Raw genomic sequence first — 14,330 nt, forward strand, 5'->3', positions numbered from 1 at the left:
TTTTTTGGGGGGGGGGGGGGGGGGGGGGAGGATGTTTGAATATTTTCCATTAGAATATTCTTGAAAAGAATCCTCTTGAGGCCATATAAAAGGATTCCGCTAAAGATGAGATTATATTTTTTAGGCGTAGACAATGAGCGCTGTTATGAACCATCGTTTCAAGACAATTAACACGTTCGCTACCACAGTTTATCAGGGGAAGAAAAATCCCCTTTCTCCACAGTTACATTTGTTTTCATATAATTATAAAACAAACTTGGTTCATTTATATATAGATATACAAAGAAATGTGTCATACACATGTGACATTGGAATAGCTAACATGTTAAGTAAAACCGAAATTTTTGAGCAAAAATAAGCTCGTGAGAGATCGGTGCGCGCATCACACATACGAGTATGTGAAGCAAACGTGTTAAAGGATACCAATTCCTAACTGGACATTCTTACTATTTTGGTCTTCAAATGCAAATATTTAGAGACTGAAATATTATGAAAATGTTCAGGATTAAGTATATCGCACGTACTTTTACCTCATCGGCAAAGTTTGATGTAATTGCTCAAGCAGAGAAAATAACGAAAAAATAATTGAACATTATTTCGCAAACTTGAACGTTCATTGTTCTCAGTGAGACAATCATCTCCTCGTGTCGCATGCGATCGTTGTGTAATACCGCGCAGCGCGCTTACGCAACCGCGTATCATCGACGTAATCGCCGATAGCTTCTACCGCAGTAAATCCGTGTTACGCAAAAATGAAAAAAAGAGGAAAAAAAGGGGAAAAAGCGATGCGAAGAGACCAAAGCAACTCGCCCGGTTACACATACAAATATTTTGCATTTTTTCGCTCTCACTCCGAGATTATTCAATTCAAATAGATTAATCTAAAAGTCAGACACGTCAAGAGCTTTCGGAGAATGTATACATTTCCATGGAGAAGGTCGGAAAAAAAAAACGACGAGAGGATTCCAATATTATAAAGAGTTGAGTCTTCAAGGATAGAGTCTACTCGGGCATTTTTGCACAAATTTGATACGTGCGTATATATACTGCTTTAAAGTTGCGAATACTTTCAAGGGAAATCCGACGCCGCGTAATAACTACATGTAACAATCGCGCGAAATCGATACGTATCTCTGAATTTACATGCACAGTCGGCGTTCGTATTACATTTAAACGAATGTTAAACAAATTCAACGGCCGTGAGTCTCGACCCCGTCGTCCTCATCCCCGATCAAAGTCGACTCTCACCCCGTGCGCGCGCACGGTCGACCCTCCTTCTTTCTTCGCTCGCGCTTACGGATCTCGCCAGCAGTGCCAACCCAGACTACCACCGAGTGTTCCACGCCGGTGCCGCTAGCAGTGGGGTTGGAAACTGGCTCAGAAACTGAGCCGCGACGGCGGCGGCGGCGGCGGCGGCGGCGGCTACGTGGTGTACGAGGGTCTTTGCTCCCGTTTAATATTTTAGCCAGTCCATTGGCTACCGCTCCAGGCATCGACATGCGCCCTGACTTGTGCGACTCCTCTTTCTCGCGGACGAGATCCGGCACAGCGCGGCTTTCGCACGCCTCGTTACGTCAGGCCGGACTTTCAGCTCCCGGGGTAATCTAACGAATGCGCCGCGCGGCCCGATATCGATATGGGGATGAGACGGATCGATCCGTTCTCGCGCACGGCCTGTTTACTCGGCCATCGATCCCCGCCGTGCCAGTGGCCGCCTACGCTTCGGAGAGTGTTGCATTCCGGCCGGGCCGAGAATGGCTTTCGAAAGAGCCTCGTTTATAAATGGCGGATCGTTACCTTCTCGTCCGTCAGATATTTAAGCAGTCGAGCGATTAAACAAAAAGAAAAGAAAGGGAGGGGGGAAAGGCCTTCTCGATCCAGGTCGGTCGGAGAAAGTAAAGCGGATACTTTAATTTCGACGTTCGCGACGCACTCATCGAACGTTTTCTTAGACTCGACTCGTCGACTTCTGTCTTTTTTTCCTTTTTTAATGCAGCACAGAGTTGTCAGATGCAGGAGCAAGATGGCCCCGTTTAATGGTACCTGAAGCCACGCTCGGGGAGTAGGGGACGGTTTGATGTTTTAAAGTTATGATGTATGGAGTCATGTTGATGTTTGTGGGAACGAACGCAGGGGGAATATCCTCCGTTTGCTTGATGTAATGTTGATGAATGGATAATATTCCCAGAGTTCAGAACTGACCCCTTAAAGCTAATTCTTCCGTGCGAAATAAACTGCGCGCCGTAGATCATGTGTTAACATCGCCTGTGAAATATTTATCAAAATGCACGTCTCATAACACGAGACAGCCGCGCGCAATAAATATTCATTTGTTCGGCGAATACGCCGCGATTTCGGGCGTTTATTTCTCTGGAATGTGTTATTGTCGAGGAAAATCGACGAATTTCTCAAGAATTCTTCCCGTGCGATTTTGAAGTTCAGTTTCAGAAATTTCAGTAGAAAGCCATCCCTATACTCTACTATTTCTCCGTCTCCTACCACGACCTCCGGACTTTCAAAGCTCGTGAAATGGCGACTCTAGTGTTGACGTTGGGGAAAATCGGGAGTATAGAGTAGCTTCTATATCTCCCGCACACTGCGTGGTCACTGAACCGTGCGGGGAATTTTTTAAGTAGAAGAAACCTTATGCCGGTAGCAGCACCGTCGCCGGTAACACCGGCGTCTAAAAGTACGATTCGCGTGCTTCCTCATATGCTCTAAAGTCGCGTGTCTGTACAGCGCGTTCACTGTACAGCGAGAGTATAGTGTTGTGTGTAGAGATAGAGCTGGTTGGTGAAGGGATTTAATAAATAATCAGATGTGATAAATGAGACGACGCGTTAAAGCTGGAATAGATTGATAATTTGAAATGGCGCATATGCTGCCTGTAAGTAAGAGAAATTCGAAATTTAGATTTGATCTATTTTGGCATTTCTAACGCGCAAAATCCGGCTTCGCTTCTTTCGCCGCTTATCGGGTGTGATAGCAGTGAAGCCATGTGTACATGTGGATCGGCATTTTGTGCCGACTGGCATAGATCGATTGACACGTATTCAGTAACAGGCACTGCCCAATGAGCTTGTTGATCGGCAAAGCCGATTATAACGGAGGGGCTTTACCGAAGGGGCGCTTTAAGGCCAAACCAATCGCGCAAATTATGCGCGAACCGCCCGCGGAAAAGAGTAAGAACCGTTGCGCGGCTCGAGTTTCGAATGAGCGAGATCATTTAACATGAATATTATATGATTTATATTTGCATGATTAAACATTTATTACAGTCCTTTTCATTCGCGGGAGATCATTAAAATTAACGCTCGTAGAAAATCCGGCTGTCCGATATGATGTATTTGCTGTGCTTTTATTTACCGATTCAATGACGTTTTGTTTGTCTAATATCTCGCCGCGATGAATGCAGCCGCAGCGGGACGAGAGAGACGTGTAAATTGCGAGTAATTATATATTTCGCGGGCGCTCTCGCGGGCGCTCTCGCGGGCGCTCTCGCGGGCGCTCTCGCGGCCTCTCTCGCGCAGACGGCCCGGCTTATAGCGGCGCGGCGCCACGTAATTCCAGAAGTGGTAATACAATTTGGGAATGACTTCGGGTCGTAGAGGGAATTACACGAAAACCCCATTTATTCTACGTGTCGATAAGCCTTTGAGAAATCGATCGCACCGCAGACAGGTTGTTTATGCAAGTGTCGGTTACGTTACCACGCCGATAGCCTCGTTTGGCAAGTGTCTCGCGTCGCTATGCTTTACCGCGAAATAACCCAATAGCTCTGACAGCGTATCTATGTAGCGCTGAACTTTGGAAATTTCGAACGACAATGATTTCGCGTCCACGTGGATGCGGTTTTCGCAGCAGCCTATGAAGACTTTGACTTCTGTACTCTGTCGCAAGAGCGCGCAGTTAAAACCGAACAGTCAAAGCCAATATCGTCAATCGGATCCGATATCAGGGGAGAGGCCTTTCTTTTTCGGATCCAGAGATATTTTTTCGTACACATAGAACGATAGGAAGAAAGAAGTTTTGTTGTACGTCATGTTCGGTTGTGATGTGCGAACTAGAGCGTTGAAGGAAACGGAACATGTAAACTCTTAGATCTGAATTTAGATCATAAAGATCAGAAATTTTTACTGATTCGGTCGACACACGACCGAATATTTTTCTCCTATGCTGTCACATCTCAGGCCAAATGAGACGTTTCGTTTTCGCGGGGACGAACCCCGTCGGCGCTATCGGTAATCGTGATGGTTCGCGATCGAGATTAGCCACGCTCCCAAAGCATAGCCTCAAACTCGAATCTATTACCATCGAGCCTGTGTGCGGATATGAGAAAGCGTTTTCTCAATGGATTAGGTTTTTCCTATCCTATCCGCATAAGTAGCAAGTATACGGAGTATGGTCAGACTCACGCTCCTGACAAATATCCCGGGTGACGCTCGGCGAACGAAGAAAATCCGATTGTGTCAGTCGCCTATGTACCCGCGGGGAATTTGAAAAATCGATGGTAACTTCTAACAACGGCCCGCGAGAGCCGCGGTCCTCCCCTTTCCTCTTCGAACCCCTGCGCGACCACCCAGCGTCTCCTCTCTCCAACCCATTTTGGCACCCGCTCTTCGCCACCCCCGAGGACGCTGTCTACGCAACTATCGACTTTTTCGGGGACCTGGGCGGAAACGGAGGAGGGAGAGGCGCAAGGGGGTGTAGGCGGGTGGGATATGGTAGCCGACAAGCAGCTTCTGAAAAATACCCCTGGAGCGTGACTACCCTCTGCTTTTTTTCTTCTTCTTCTACTGCTGCTGCTACTGCTTCGTCCGGCACCCCAGCGTGTAACCTCCACCGATGGCGGTGGGAGGATTCGGAACGAATGGGCCACACGTGTGCCGCGCATTCTCTTTTTTCTTTCTTCCTCCCTTCCTTCGTTTCTTCCTTCCTTCCTTCCTTCCTTCCTTCCTTCCTTCCTTCCTTCCTTCCTTCCTAGTTTCCTTCCTTCTCTCCTTTCTTTCCACCCAACCAGACCGACTAACTTGGCCATCCCACATCGTCGATTTCGCAGCTCGCTACTGGCGAGAAACAAGAGAGAAAGAAAGAATCGTGATTTACACTTGTCACACGGTGTCGCCCTGCACCACATGCCGCGAACACTCGGCACTTTACTTCCTTATCGGCAGCAGGAATTTCAAAATCGCGCGGAATGTCGAGGAACTCGTATTAATAAATACGAGCGGCCGTCGAAGGAAGTGTAAGGTCGAGATCTCGGTTGATTAACGTTAAGCCTCGTTATATCTTCATTCCCTTCCTTCTCCCGCTCTAATCGTCTACCCAGGCTCGGCCGCTTGCCCGCGTGCGTAAGAGAGATGAGTTAGAAAGGGACAACGCAGGACTAATCCGGGATCAGCCGTCTAATTCGGGTTACGGGCACTATTCAGCTCGAGAAGCTTCAGAACTCGCTGGTATGCCAAATTCTGCCATTTTGTGCTTGGTCTTTAATTAATAAACGCGCCATTGTTATCACTCCACCATTCGCGATGTTGCAACTTTACGAGGTAACACACAGAGTAGGATGTGCTATAATTGTGTTTTACGTGATATTATTAACGCGCTATCCGCCGCTGTATAGACAGCAGCCACGGCAATAACCGCAATGTGTCTTTATTACTTTCTGCCACATGCACAATAACGTAAGCACATTCGACGCATTGATACTTGTGCAGGCTCGCACAGAAGCTTTTTATGCCGGTTTATATCTCCTCCGTGTTTCGTGCGACTCGTGTTAATTTATTAAGGAAACGCTCTGCGTGGAAACATTCTCGACTTAAACATGTCTCTTACTTGGGAAGGGAGTAAACTGCAGAATAGTCGATTCGAGACGAGTATTCTTCAGCAAAATCCTTTCGGCAGGCGCGCTTCAATTTCTCCCGAGACGATGTATCTGGCTGCCTCAACCATTAATTGGCCTCTTATCGTGAAACTTTCAGAGTCGCGTTGCACGATGACATCAACGCGCGCGACTACTATAATAACACTGGTCAACAGTAATTTTGCGCCAGAGATAAAATTCTTACTAATCTTGATTCGCTGAATTCAAATATAGCAAACAAAATGTTTCATTGGTAACAGTTTTAAAGAGATACGCACAGCAATGAATTTTTATATATTTTCCTACAGAATTAATATTTTTTTTATGTTTAACAAATCTATATACCAATACCATCAGAAATATATCAATATTATCGAAATCAACGTCCTGATGATGAGACCGCTCTGTTAGGACCATTTTGCGGGGATTATTTTGTTAAGATATAAATAGATTTCCTTTGTGAATTGATTCATGAAGCATACGAATTACACTTTGGACGTCAAGTAGAAGATGACGATAAGATTTGAACTCTTCATATTTATTATATTGTTACAGTTATATATAGTATATATAACTGTCCTTTTTCTCAAAAATTGTTGCAAATAAAATTTTTGTATTATAATTTTCTTGCTCGGAGCGTCCAAATTACACGAAAAATATATGCCAAAAGTGCTCGATGTAAATAGCAAATTAAAAATTATTGCCCAGTGTAATCAGCAGAACATCCGTAGCGGTTTAAATAGCTTCTGCTGGTCGCAAAATCCTTCCTTCCCTCCTTCGGAAGGAGACTCTAATCCCTCGAGCGACTAGCCGAAAATCCGTCTTCGTCCTTTCCTTCGGTCTCACGCGGAGAAAAGCAACGTCGGCCCCGTTGGGTTTAGTCAGTATAGGTTTCTCCGTCGGGTCCAGGCAGCCCCGAGATTCTCGGATGAATAATATCTGGCGTCGTTCGTTCGAGACGCGTCCTAGGATAAATCGTCGTTTGGACGTTACGTCCCTCGCCGTATACACACATCCGCGTGTGTACGTCCGTAGGTGTCTGGCTTCGAAAGTCGGGCGGAAAAAGGGCTCTCGGGGAATAAGTAAACTGCAGCTAAACTGCGCGTATTACATATGACTTTGTAGCGACCAACGTGCGGGATCAACGAGAGTATCCACCACCGACCCTGTGTGTTGCTCTCTTTCTCCGCCCTTCCCCCCGCTCTTCTCCCTCTCCCTCTCCTTCTCCCCCCTCTCTCTCTCTCTCTCTCTCTCTCACTTCCTCTGTGTATGTGTGTTCATGTTCCCGTTCGAAAGTTTCCGCGTGATAAGTGGCGAATGATTTATTCATCTCACGACGGAGCGCAGGCAGCGGTACAAATTACGCATAGCGTACAGAAAACCTTCGCGATACGTGACAGTAATTCATACATCTGTATTAGCGTACGTATACCTCACCGGCGTGGCGCTCCCCCGTCGTTTCGTTTCGGGAATTTGAAGTAATTTTAATCGTTTGCGCAAACTCTCTTCTTCGAGCCGTTAAACGGCGCGCGGCCCGTTGAAAACGCGGTAGTCCGATTCACGTGAGACGATATTCAGCCCTCGCGCTGTCCGCGCACGACTGATTGTACGCGGAATGTAATTCGCGGTACAATAGAGAAAATAGATGATTCCTTGTCGAGACCGCCGTCGTGCTTGCGTAAACTCCGACTGGGATTAATTAAAAAAGTTCGCTGCGGTATTAAAGTATTAACAGTCTCTTTATTTTCTTTATTTTCTTCTCGTCGCGACGCACATTAAATAAATTTTAACTCAACTCGAATGAAATTTAAATATCCCCCAGAAATATCACACAAGCGCAGTCAATTAATAATTTACGAGTATAACAATGAACAACACACTATTTGTACGACGATTATCATCGAGTGGCACAAATCGTTTTGGCTCGCGAATTCCCGGCGCGGTTGACTTGGAATTTTTCCTCGTCGATTTGGCACGTCGCGTCGCAAAGCTGTCACCGAATTTCGGCTGACTAATCGAGCGTATCGACACGCAATCACTTAGAAATTGACGCGATGGATTGACTGGCGACGCGCGGTGATTCGATTTCGGACGGCCCGCGGATCCAATGTAGTTATTAGGGAAAATGGAATTAATCGACCGATCGCGCGATAATTCGGCGCGACGTTAATTCGTATATCCTCGATATATTGCGGAGGGAGAGAGAGAGAGAGAGACGAATGCGCGTATCTCCCTAAAGAGCGTCAAGAGTACAGCAATAATTCGCGACGTTCACGTGCACGCGCGTCCTTGCGTACGTGACGCGAAATCCGTATTTGATAAAGACGCCTGGCGAACCCTGGCGAATCCTTTTTTCCATGGTATGCCCAATGGAGCCATGGTTCACCGCAAGAGCACGACTCGGTTGGGGCTATTCTTGCCGCTCCGCGGGAATTTTTGATTAAAGTTTAATTTACAGACGCGGCTCCTGGCGGACTTTAAAACGAGATTTTTCATCCTTCTACCCACCAGCCGCGCACGCTTATCGTACTTGCGGAAAAAGCTAGGTGCGATGACGTCTGTAAATATCATCCGTGCGTGAGAATATCGCAAAGTGCATTACACCTACCTACCTCGCGTATACATTTTCAGGAACGCTCGTGATACACCGGGCTGGAGCGCACGATCGCGTTTTTACGTCGATGTAATTTTACACGATAATACGGCCAAGTAATTCATATATGTTTCTTTAAAGTAACGTCAACGATTCACTCGAGTCTCATTAATATATTCGCGAGAACGTAATCGCTTGAACGATTTCAATTCCCTCCGAGTTGCAGCTATCAAATTAACTATTCCAGTCGAAATTTTACTTCTACATCAATCACGTAAAATCCATCAAACTTGAAGGATTATCTCTATATATTTAAACATTAATTTCGACAAATATGTTTTACTATATACCATAACTTCCTCACTTGCAGATAGAACGCCGGAGACAAACAAATACTATATAATTAATATAATAAATAATGAGATTAATGAATAAGACAAGAAATTTTCTGTATTCATAATCTTGTTACCTTTTTTTATTATTGTTGGCAATTTTCATACAATTTGTCCGAAAGGGGTGAAGAGAAAAAAGTTATAAGGACGAAGATGATAATTGTGTATTCTTGTTGTACATAAATCAAGATTAAAATTTTTATTCGGCGCTAGAAAAAAGAAGTACAAAGAAACATTTTAGTTGATTCACAGTGAAATGCAACCTTAGAAGCGTTATTAGACGCACAAATTAGATTTGCATCTTATCGCAGATTCATATTTACAGATTGTTATTCGGTCGCTTGAATCAACGTCTCTGTTTGCACGAACTAAATATACAGGGTGTCCCACCACTACCGCATTATCTCTTAAGAGGAGATTCCTGAAGTAATTTGAAGAAAAAAAATCCTAATGCAAAAATGTCAAAGCTATAATACTTTTCAAATTATAAACGATTAAAGTTGACCAATTACTAACTGACTAAAATATGCGCGCTCAAGTACGGTACAATACTTAGGACCGGTTTTTCAATAGCAGTTTAAACTTGGATTCAAGTTTAAACTTTATTCTAACAATGCGTTTGTTTTGTTTAGAGTTTAAGTAGAAATTTAAGTTTAAACTATCATTGAAAAACTGGCCCTCAGTGATACAGGTGCACGCACATGTCGCCCCCTTTTCCAAATATTATTCTACGAATTCCTACTTCATAGATAAAAAATCAATACTATCGACATATGCGTATTATGTGTATTAATTTGATTTAATTTATCTTAATAGTTTACAAGAAATATTGATCGATTTACCGATATATAGCAACCTTCTTTACCATAAGTGAGAATTTCCATAAGATATGAAACTAGTTGTAAATCTCTGAAAGAAACGACAAATGTGTAACAGCTTATTGATTATCGTAAATGTATTGTGTGATATTTTATTTATAATATTTTAACGAAATTGTTATTATTTGCAACATGTTTATTTAAATGATAGAAAAGTCAGATTATTATTACATACGTTGTTGTATGTATGGAACTTCCGTATCAATATTTGGGAAAGGGACGACATGTGCATGCACCTATACTACTGTGTTGTACCGTACCTGAGCGCGCATATTTTAGCCAGTATATATATATATATATATATATATATATATATATATATATATATATATATATATATATATCATAATTGGTTAACTTTAATATCGTTTATATAATTTGAAAAACATTATAGCTTCGACATATTTGCATTAAGAATTTTTCTTCAAGTTACCTCAGGAATCCGCCCTTAAGAAATAATGCGGTAGTGGTGGGACACCCTGTCTATATAGGCAAATTTGACAAATAATCAAAAATTCACGAAGCTATAATTATCTGTTAAATAAGAACGATCTATAAATATCGATCTAAAGGACATTGGATAAAATAAGCCGATTTTGACCTAAAAACGTAAGATTACATACGTAATCGTTACGTTTTTTGAGGTCGCTGAATACGATGGTAGCATTTTTATCCGTCACTAAAACCCGTAGGAAAGTGAGAAGTCAAAATTTGTCTTAAAGGTATCAAAGCAAGCTATTCTTAATAGTAATTCGATTAGTGACGATTTTGTTCCATTTACTCATAATTACTTATATAGTTTAGTTTTATAATTTTTTTTGAAACATCTTAAAATGAAACACTTCAAAAATGAAATATTAAAAAAACGCAAGTTACATACAGATTACGTTTATAACTTACGTTACACTCTTTTTAAACCGACCTATTTTATCCAACGTCTTTCCGATTCGGTTATCACTTTATGCTCTCGGTAAGTCCGTTAAGATGGATAATAAATAATTTGACCTACCTGAAAATATACCACCGCCTGTATCTCAACGTCCTCCGCGTCCTGGCTTCTCGTCTCAACATCATGCTTTTGGCACCATGCTGAATGGCACCTCAGATACTTACTCGTGGCATTGATACTAACAATGATATTCATATAGATGTGATTCAATCTATGACAAACCCGTATTAATTAACGAGACATGCCGGTGAGAGCCTAACTAACTATTACCAACGAAAGACTTTGATCACTCGATAGGAATGATATCTAACTCAGTTACGCACATACTCGTACTCTGTGGTATGCGGGTCACTTGTCGACTCGGGGCAATCATGTAACGTACGAAGGCAACATTGACTGCCTTGAATGTCCGGAATGTTTTCTAAGTATTGTGATTCCTTGGCGAGCAAAGACATTTGATAATTGTCGTCCATTGTTTTGGCATTCTTGTGCGCCGATTCTAGTTCTTTGTGGCCGAATATTACTTTTCGAGTTTGTGAGCGACGTATACTCATACATCGAGGCGTTATAAAAAGGATTACGAATATATAAAAAAATTTTTGGTTTTCTATAACACATAATTACTTGACTCCTATAGTTCGGGCGGTTTTTTGGACGGCCTTTTGCAGTTTTTTAATTAAAACTTTTTCGCGTATGTCAAAGGTGGAAGAGGAAGTGTTTCCCCTGGCCTCGCAAGTTGCATTCCAGACTTCCCCGAGTGTACAATGTTGTATCTCGAAATTCTCCATTTATACTTCAAGTTCGACGGAATTTGCAGCAGTTAACATAGAATAAAACTTTCAATGTAGCTAAATATCTCAGGTCGTTTGTCAAGAGACATTTACTCGAGATTATTACAGAGAGAAAAGTAAGAATGAAAGCTGTTGCGCGAGTCACATTTAAATAACTTGTGTGTACACGGTATATTTTTAGCAAGGCCAAGCGCTTTGTGCGTCGAGAAGATACGTGCTATCGGTCTCGGTGTCAAAAAAGGCGGCCTTGACACGCTCGAGCGAGCCTCCATCGATATACAAGTTTCGTCTCTTAAATTGGTTTCGGGGCGCAAACTTTATCGTGTCGCGGGAATCCACGGGATTTGCGAGTGACCCAAAAGAGGGGAAAGTATTTAGAAGGTATACACGTCTAGGATAGCACGGCAAACCGCGGCGTTTGCCAATTAACGATACTCAAACTTTGCGCTCAAAAACTCGACGGTGTTACTCGAGATTTAATTGCAGTAGCGCTTCGGCTTTATCCGAGAGGCTCAGGGAACGGTTCTCGCGGGGGTTGATACGATATCTTGGCGAATCAGGCCGTGCAACAACGCGGACTATCCCTAGATTACGGTAGTAACGTGCGAATTACGAACACGCGAATTTACCCGTCGGATGATAAAATACGAGGGGCCAGCCAGAGCAGCCTCGCAAAAAAAGGAAGAAGAAGAGAAAAAGAAAAGTGAAACCTTTCGCGTTTAAATTTTCCTCCTCTCTTCTCCCGTTTTCCATCTCTTTTCTCTCTCTCTCTCTCTCTCTCTCTCTCTCTCTCTCTCTCTCTCTCTCTCTCTCTCTCCCTCTCTTCTCTCTTCTCCGCCGCTCTTCCTTTTTCTCCTCCGCGCGTCGCGATGCCCGGCGCACGCGCGCTTAATAAAATGAATATCGTCCTCCAAGGATAACCGCGCGCTAGCACGGCGGAGGCCCGGCACGAAATTAAAAGCAAAACGCGGAGGAAAACGCGATATATCAGGAACAGACCCATGGGTAATTGCGCCAAGTAAATTCGAAGCGGCGGCGGTCCGAACGAGCACGCGAGAGCGTGAAAAAGAACGCGCGCGCGTAAACAATAAAATTGCCAGCCGTCAGTGCAGCTCAGCTCGCGTCTAATTAACATGAGATCCGGTTAATCAGCGAAAATAGACGACGAGAGATTAAACGGAAAGATGGTGTACGGAGGGTGTGCACGGGATGTCCGCCCGTTATAACCGATTTCGTCCCTCCTTTTCCCATAGCACCTACGCTTATGCTTTATTTCTCCGCGAAGCCGTGCTTCTCCAAACGAAAATTATCCGTCAATTACGAGTGTAATCTTGTTTATTACGAGGAAGATAAAAAATTAGTTTTTGTTTGCTCCGTTTCTATTCGTTCATCGGATTAATAAAATATGACGTTGTTGCAGAGGAACGACCAAAGTGTCGTATTAACATGAGAAATGAGCGTACGTGTATTTTTTCCTCCTTTTGCAAAATGACACGAACGCAGAGATGTATACGCTATCGTTATCCCTGAAGAGTCTGACCTAAAATACGAGACAAGTAGAGAGAGAGAGGGAGAGAGAGAGAGATCCAAATTGCGGCTGGCGCAATAGCTCACGCAGTAGCAGTCGGCCGTATTATGGAGACCCCCCGATACGCATTTTCTGGCCGCGTTTGCTGTTCGGGAAAATAATGTGTCGTTTTTCCGGCCTGCTCGTTAATTCGTGTATTTACCCTCGCAAGCTGTGTGTGCTAAAGCGCAATAATGTCGCTTCGAGACGGTTCACGCTGCGCGTTCGAAGTGCACAGAAACGACGACGCGCGGTATGTACATTTCGGCGGTATGCACTTTTCGTGCATATCTCGCGGCGGAATTGGAATTGCTGCCAAGATCTCGGTATAATGGTAAAGTAGGTAATGCTTTGTCCAAAATTAGGACGGAAAACGATTAGAATACAACGGTCACATAAAGCGGAATATTCGCGAACGCTATTACGATAGCCGGTTTCGCGCTCGGGACTTAAAAGGGCAAATTAATTAAACGTGTGTTAATATAGATTAATTCAAAAGTGAATTATTACGGTTCACACGCTAGAATATTTGTGTAATAGAGAGAGAGAGAGATAGAGAGAGAAAGAGAATGTGTGTGTGTGTGTGTGCGCGTGGCTGGAGATAGAAAGAGAACGAGAGATAGAGAGAGGATTTGGATACACTGGTAATTATATTATAATTTCATAATTCTGATAAAACGAACGCATACATGTTATACACCGTATGAAATAGCGCATCATTATAATTACTTAGCTCCGCGAGAAATATAGAAATATGTATCCACCGAGAGAAAGCGAGGTATCGTTTATCGCGATACCGCGCGCACACGTTCTCGCGCGAGTACAAATATAATAATACACGACACGGCACACACCGAGTACGGCGTAATATTACGGCTAACACCGGCAACAATAGTTTGCCCGCCTCGTAGACGCAGATAACCATATTTCTCCGTTAACGCACAATCGGTTCGCGATACATCACGGTAGTATAGAAAATAATAACCGATTGCCCTTTCAAACGATATTGTTTTTTTTTCCCTCGCTTTCTCCTCTTTTTTTTCGCCGCCGCTACACAACGGAGTGGCAGCTTTTATAGCTGTCGTGCTTTTTCACTCGAAAAAGCGCGCGGATACGCACGATACCGGTTAAATCCGGCGCTAAAACGTGCGCCACGTAGTCGTATGTTCTATGACAACGCGTTCATCCTGTTAGAGGGCACAGCGAATGAAGGATAACTCCACTGTTCGCGTCAAGATAGAGAGCAAAGGAGAGAGAGAGAGAGAGGGGGGGGGGGGGAAAGGGAGAGAGAGAGAGG

The sequence above is a fragment of the Odontomachus brunneus genome, unplaced genomic scaffold, assembly GCF_010583005.1.
Source record: "Odontomachus brunneus isolate Ranch 3 - 2012 unplaced genomic scaffold, Obru_v1 Obru_scaffold_007, whole genome shotgun sequence".
NCBI lineage: Eukaryota > Metazoa > Arthropoda > Insecta > Hymenoptera > Formicidae > Odontomachus > Odontomachus brunneus.